The 6,000-nt window shown below is 59.5% G+C and overlaps 1 protein-coding gene across 1 annotated transcript in view; it reads left to right on the top strand.

Moving 5' to 3' along the window:
- Positions 1-1,365: 1,365 nt before the first annotated feature.
- The window catches only part of PLB1 (phospholipase B1), a 137,869-nt gene continuing 133,234 nt past the window's right edge, over positions 1,366-6,000 (top strand). Inside the window, exon 1 of the mRNA XM_070067898.1 lies at positions 1,366-1,483. The gene's annotated coding sequence lies outside the window, so the exon portion shown is untranslated. The remainder of the gene's footprint in view (positions 1,484-6,000) is intronic.

Here is a 6,000-nt window from a genome sequence, read left to right as displayed (position 1 = left end):
TCCACACCAAGGGCGTTGTGCTGGAGGGGCAGGAGGAGCCAGGAAGAGGTCGCAGTGGTGGAACGCAGAGGCACGAGGACAGGGCAAGGTCTTGGCCGGACGTCAGGTGCTGGCTTGGGAGCGTCTCCAGGCACAGGGCAGGTGTCTGTTCTTCCTGATACAGGGCACTCCTCCTTTCCATTCAACAGGTACCTTCCGTGCAGGGCCAGCGTTTGAGCACAGTCAGTCCCTGCTTGGGAGGGCTCCGCTGCTTCTGACAGATGGCCCATGTTGGGGCCGCCCCAGGTCCAAGCCTTCCCCAAGCTTCCAAGGAGCGCATACTCCTGTTGGTGAGAGGCGGCTGGAGACAAGGCCCACGGTGCCCCCCCCCCCGGCCCCCAGGAAGTTCCAGAGGCCACCAGGAGCCAGAGCCAGGCTGAGTACTCCAGACGCCTGACCTCAGTTTACCCTCACCTCCCCGAGGTAGGGCTTGTTCTCTCCTTTCTATTTGGCAAACAGGCTCAGCGGACAGCAAGTGATGTGTCCAGGTGTGCATACTGGAAAGTGGCCAGGCAGGGACTGCCTGCAGTAGTCCTTGACCTCACCTTGCTTTGTGGCCACCTGAGACAGGTGAGGGGTGGGGGTGACCTGAAGGGCGGGAGGAAGTGGCAGCTGGAGACACAGAGACAGGATGGTCCCAGACCTGGGCGGTTAGCTCAGTGAGGGTCTTCTTTTTTTTTTTTTCTTTTTTTTTTTTTTTTCTTTTGACAGGCAGAGTGGACAGTGAGAGAGAGAGACAGAGAGAAAGGTCTTCCTTTTGCCATTGGTTCACCCTCCAATGGCCGCCACGGCCGGCGCACTGCGGCCGGCAAACCGTGCTGATCCGATGGCAGGAGCCAGGAGCCAGGTGCTTTTCCTGGTCTCCCATGGGGTGCAGGGCCCAAGCACCTGGGCCATCCTCCACTGCACTCCCTGGCCACAGCAGAGGGCTGGCCTGGAAGAGGGGCAACCGGGACAGAATCTGGCGCCCCGACCGGGACTAGAACCCGGTGTGCCGGCGCCGCTAGGCAGAGGATTAGCCTAGTGAGCCGTGGCGCCGGCCTCAGTGAGGGTCTTCTAAGGGGAAGTTGGGGCTCACTGTGGGAGGCCTTCGGGGGGTCAGGGGGAGGGCCTTGTGCCCCTTCCAAGGCTGCAGGTATCATGGAAGGAGGGAAGAGGCCCCACTTCGCAGCCCTGGGGAGAAACCCCAAGCTGAAGCGAGGTGGCAGGGATGCCAGAGAAGGGAAGAAGCCAAGGGAGAGGATGCGGGAAGTGAGGTGGGGGTGGGGGGATGGGTGGAGGGCGAGGGCGGGGCCTCTCTCATGTGGGTGCATTCTTGAGGGAGAACCGCCCAGAGAAGCCAGTCCTGGGCTGCAGGTGCAACAGGCAGGTCCCCAGGAAGAGAGCGCGAGGTCAGCTCGGAGGTCTCGGGGAAGAGGAAGCGAGGGACTCACGGCCGGTCAAGGTGAGGAGCAGCCCTCTGTCCACGTGGACCAGGAGATGCAGAGCGCAGGTCTGCCGAGAACCGGCGTCCGCGCCCGGCTGTGAGGCGCAGCCGGGCTGTGCGCATGTGCGTCTTCGCCAGGGCCCAGGTGACCCTCTTGGGGGCACGAGTTCTACGGAGTAATCTCCGTCCCATACGGCGATGGACTTGGGTGCTTGCTGTCTTCTTGGCCCTCGTCTTTGGGCACGGAAGGAGGCAGCCTCACCTACATGGCCCCAGCTCTGGGAGTCTCCATCTCTATCCGGTCAGACCTGCCAGGTCAACCCGTATCTCTCTGCCGTGGCTGAAATCCACGTCTGCTCACGCTCCTCCCAGCAGAATACCTCGCTGCCTGGAAACTTGGCTCGGAGTTCGCTCCTCCCAGCAGCTTTCCCTCGGGTGCTCTGCGCTTGGAACTGGACGCACGTCCACGTTCTGACTTTCTGATTTTCTGTGTGTTTATCTTGTCTCCGCGGGCAGATGGCAAGGTCTTTGGGGGTCAGGACCATGTCTTGTATGTTGCTTTGTCTTCCATCTGAAAGTGGTTCCACCCGCAGAAGGCCCAGCACTCCGAGAGTGTTGGATGAGGGGATTCCCTCCTACCCCCCCCCCCCCCCCCCCGCCATGGGCTCCGTGCTCTGGGACACACCCAGTGTGGGGCGACTCAGGGCTCAGGGGCTGGGACACATCTCTGCCTTGATCTCAGCACTGTGGTGACAGCCTGGAGGACAAGCAGAAGTCCCAGATGGGGAACAAGTGAGTGGGGGAGCCCCACCCGGGTCAGCAAAACCCAGTCTTCAGATCTTGGCTTCTCAGCTGTGGCCCCCTTTTGGAAGCCATCTTTCTCCCGGCACAAACCTCCGACTTCGCTCACCCCTCCCCTGCTGCCTGCTTGGTGGGGGGTTTCTTTGCAATTGTTGAAGTTTTTTCCTTCTCCTCCTCCTCTCCCTCTTCTTAGGCAGGTGCATCCACACCACAGCTTCCATGACTGCACCCAGCACCAAGGAGCTCTGGCCCAGAACCTTCCGGAGTTCCTGACCCATATGTCCACATGCCCGTGGGACATCTCTTGAGTGCGTCTCTAAAGGTGCTGCCCACTCAATGGGTCCGAACCTGAATTTCTTCTTCTTCTTCTTCTTCTTCTTTTTTTTTTTTTTTGACAGGCAGAGTGGACAGTGAGAGAGAGAGACAGAGAGGAAGGTCTTCCTTTTTGCCGTTGGTTCACCCTCCAATGGCCGCCGCGGCTGGCGCGCTGCGGCCGGCGCACCGCGCTGATCCGATGGCAGGAGCCAGGTGCTTCTCCTGGTCTCCCATGGGGTGCAGGGCCCAAGCACTTGGGCCATCCTCCACTGCACTCCTGGGCCACAGCAGAGAGCTGGCCTGGAAGAGGGGCAACCGGGACAGAATCCGGCGCCCCGACCTGGACTAGAACCCCGTGTACTGGCGCCGCAAGGTGAAGGATTAGCCTAGTGAGCCGCGGCGCCAGCCCGAACCTGAATTTCTACTCTGCCCCCCACCCCCCGCCATTTCAGTGACCCCTCCTCAGGGCGTGAGCCACCAGCCGTGCTGGCGCCCAGGCCAGAGTCCTTCCTCTCCCTCCACGCAGAATCGATCCATCCGTCTTCTTCCCGAACATCTCCTGCCCTCCTTCCCTCCGCTTGCTTGTGGGTAACAGCTCCTGGCTTCTGTCCGTTCCTCCCCACCATCCATGCTACCCAGCCAGCAGGCAGCTTTCAAAGACAAGAAGCAGGTCCTGCCCCTTGCCCACTGCCTTTATCTCTCTCTCTCTCTCTCTCTCTCTCTCATTTATTTGAAAGGCAGAAGTAGAGAGAGAGAATCTTCCATCTTCTAGTTCACTCTCCAAATGGCGGCAATGACCAGGGCTGGCCAGCCTGGAGCCAGGAGCTTCATCCGGGTCTCCCATGTGGGTGCAGGGACCCAAGCACTTGGGCCATCCTCTGCTGCTTTTCCCAGGTGCGTTAGCAGGGAGCTAGATTGGAAGCAGAGCAGCTGGCACTCGAACCAGTGCCCTGATGGGATGCCTGCATTGCAGGCGGTGGCTTTACCTGCTGTGCCACAGCGCCGGCCCCTTCTCCTTGTTTCTCTTAGGCCCAGCTGCTACCAAAGCCGGGGGAGCCCCTGCCAGCCCTCCCTGCCTCAGCCTCTCTGCACCCTGCCTGCGTCTCCTCTGGCCTTTCCCCAAGACTTCCCTGCTCCTCGCAGAGCTGGGAACTGAGCCCAGGAGAGGCTATGTATACTGTCATTTCACATTCACGAAACTGTTTAATGAACGCCTCTCTACCCTGCTTAGATAGAAGTTCCGTGAGATCAGGGGCCACACCTGGCTCCTCCCTCTCGGGGAGGACATCTCTGGGTTCAGCCACCAAAGCCGTGCAGAGCAGGCACAGGCTGTCCCTGCGCACTGGGTGAGGTCAGAGAGCCTGGAGCGCAGCATCAGAGGCCCGGGGCGGGGGGCGGGGGGGGGGGGGCTGGAGCACAAGGCTCTAGGAGAAGGTCGCAGGGGAGAGGCAATGTGTTGGGGACCCAGCCTTGCACTGGGGGGAGAACTGTTTCATTTCCTGTTCTACGAGGAAGGATGGGCATGCGGGGCAGGAGAGGCCCTTGGGGCTCTGTCCCCAGTGCTCTTCTATTCTCTTTAAGTGACTACCATGCATTTGGGACCCCACCTTTTTCAAGATGCCCACTTCCCGGGACGACGACAGGGAGACGCATAGCTTCTCTGACAGCCTTTCTGTCTTGCTGGCAGGAGCTGAGAGGGACCAACGTGGCACAGCACAGCTGGGGTGGGGGATCTCGGAGACCCCAAGGGAGGTCTCTAGCCACCTGTGGTATTCCAGGTTAGCCGGGCTCCTAGGTGGGGCTGGCACATAGGAGCTGGCACCAGGCTGATTTGGGGCTCTGGGGAAGAGCTTTTGTGATCCCTATGTTCTCAAATCTTCTAGTGGGGCAAGGGAAAGTGCCAGATCAGACAGGCTGGGCTGCAGCACGAAACCGAGAGAGATAAAGAGAGGCCCCAGGCTTGGCACCTGGCAGAGGCTCGTCTCATGTCTGCCCAAGCGTAGGATGCTAACCCACCTATGCAGGTGAAGACACAGGTAACCACCCGCCCGAAGGAACCACACATGACGCAAGCAGACAGCAGCACGTTCTCCCGCACCAGCAAACCTCGTCTGCGTCCGTTCTCGCCTGCAGTGAGGCCCCAGGCAGCCCCGTGGCTTTTCTGGTCGGAGCCATGTAGTAAAACATCTTGCCCCATAGGAGGTGAGAACTGCAAGTTCCACCCGCCTGCCCGGTTCAGACTGGGACAGCTGCAGGCAGGGAGGAGAAAGGTGGACTTCTCTCACCTCTCTCTTCACCTCCCCTTCCCCCTGGGTGGACTTAGTGCTGCTGCCCCTGGCATTAGTGCCCTCGGGGCGGCAGATTACAGAGTGAGGTTCTGCCCCCCACCCCCCCGCCTCGTGGGGGGCTCCTGCGGTTTCTCTGGCTCCTCTCCCATCTCAGGTCCTTTGATCCCCGCCTTACACATGTGTGCCTCCTGGGCCTGGCCTTGCAGGATGTCAGGCTCCCACCGGTCCTCAGCTCACCCCCAGCATCTTCTGCCAGCTCCATAACTGCCCTCACACCCAGCCTTGGTCCAGCAGCCCTGGCAGGACAGCTCTCCCAAGACAGGCCTCCTCACCCAGCTGGTCCCTTGCACACAGCTCCTTTGCAAGGGATGGAAGGACACCAATTCCCGTGCTCCTCCGGTTCCTGGGACTACCCATCAAATTCTCCGAGATCCCCTACAGTCCACCAATCACTTCCCTTCAGAGAAACCCTCACAGGTGCCACTGTCATCTCCCCAAGAATGGGAGGTGGGGGGTGGACCCATAGGACCTGGCTGAGTTTGCAGAATTAGCTGCTGGACTTCTTCTCACAGCACAGGGCCCAGCACCCCAATGCAGGAGGCAACTATGGGATTGCTTCAGGCCACTGGGGGCTCTGCGCAGATGCCAAGACACAGCCAGAGGTACCATCATCCTGCTGTTTTGGGGATGCCACAGGAGACAGGGATGTGTAGAAGAGAAGGGGCAGGACAGAAAGGCAAGTCCAGGGTCAGCATTCAGAGCACGGGGGAGCAGGCAGAATCGGGAAGAGGAATGGATGGAAGCTCGTGGGAGGACACCGACCTGATATTTACAGGCCCCTTGGTCCTGCAGAGGGTGGTCTCACACCATCACCTGAGTGTTCCAGTGATGCTGGGGGGAGGGTGTCAGTCCCATGTTAGGAGAAAACTGAAGCTCCCCAAGGCAAATGACTCACAGTGTAAGTGGCAGAACTGGGTATCAGCCAAGGCAATCAGCATATCACCACACTGCCTAGCAGATCCTTCTTGTTCTCTTTCCTCCTTTAAAAAAAAAACTCTAGTTACACGAGTAATACTGGAATATGTTCTCCCAATTAAAAATAAGAAACCTTAATGATAAGGCTGAACACTC

The sequence above is a fragment of the Oryctolagus cuniculus genome, chromosome 2, assembly GCF_964237555.1.
Source record: "Oryctolagus cuniculus chromosome 2, mOryCun1.1, whole genome shotgun sequence".
NCBI lineage: Eukaryota > Metazoa > Chordata > Mammalia > Lagomorpha > Leporidae > Oryctolagus > Oryctolagus cuniculus.
This window is presented reverse-complemented; position numbering and strand designations above follow the sequence as displayed.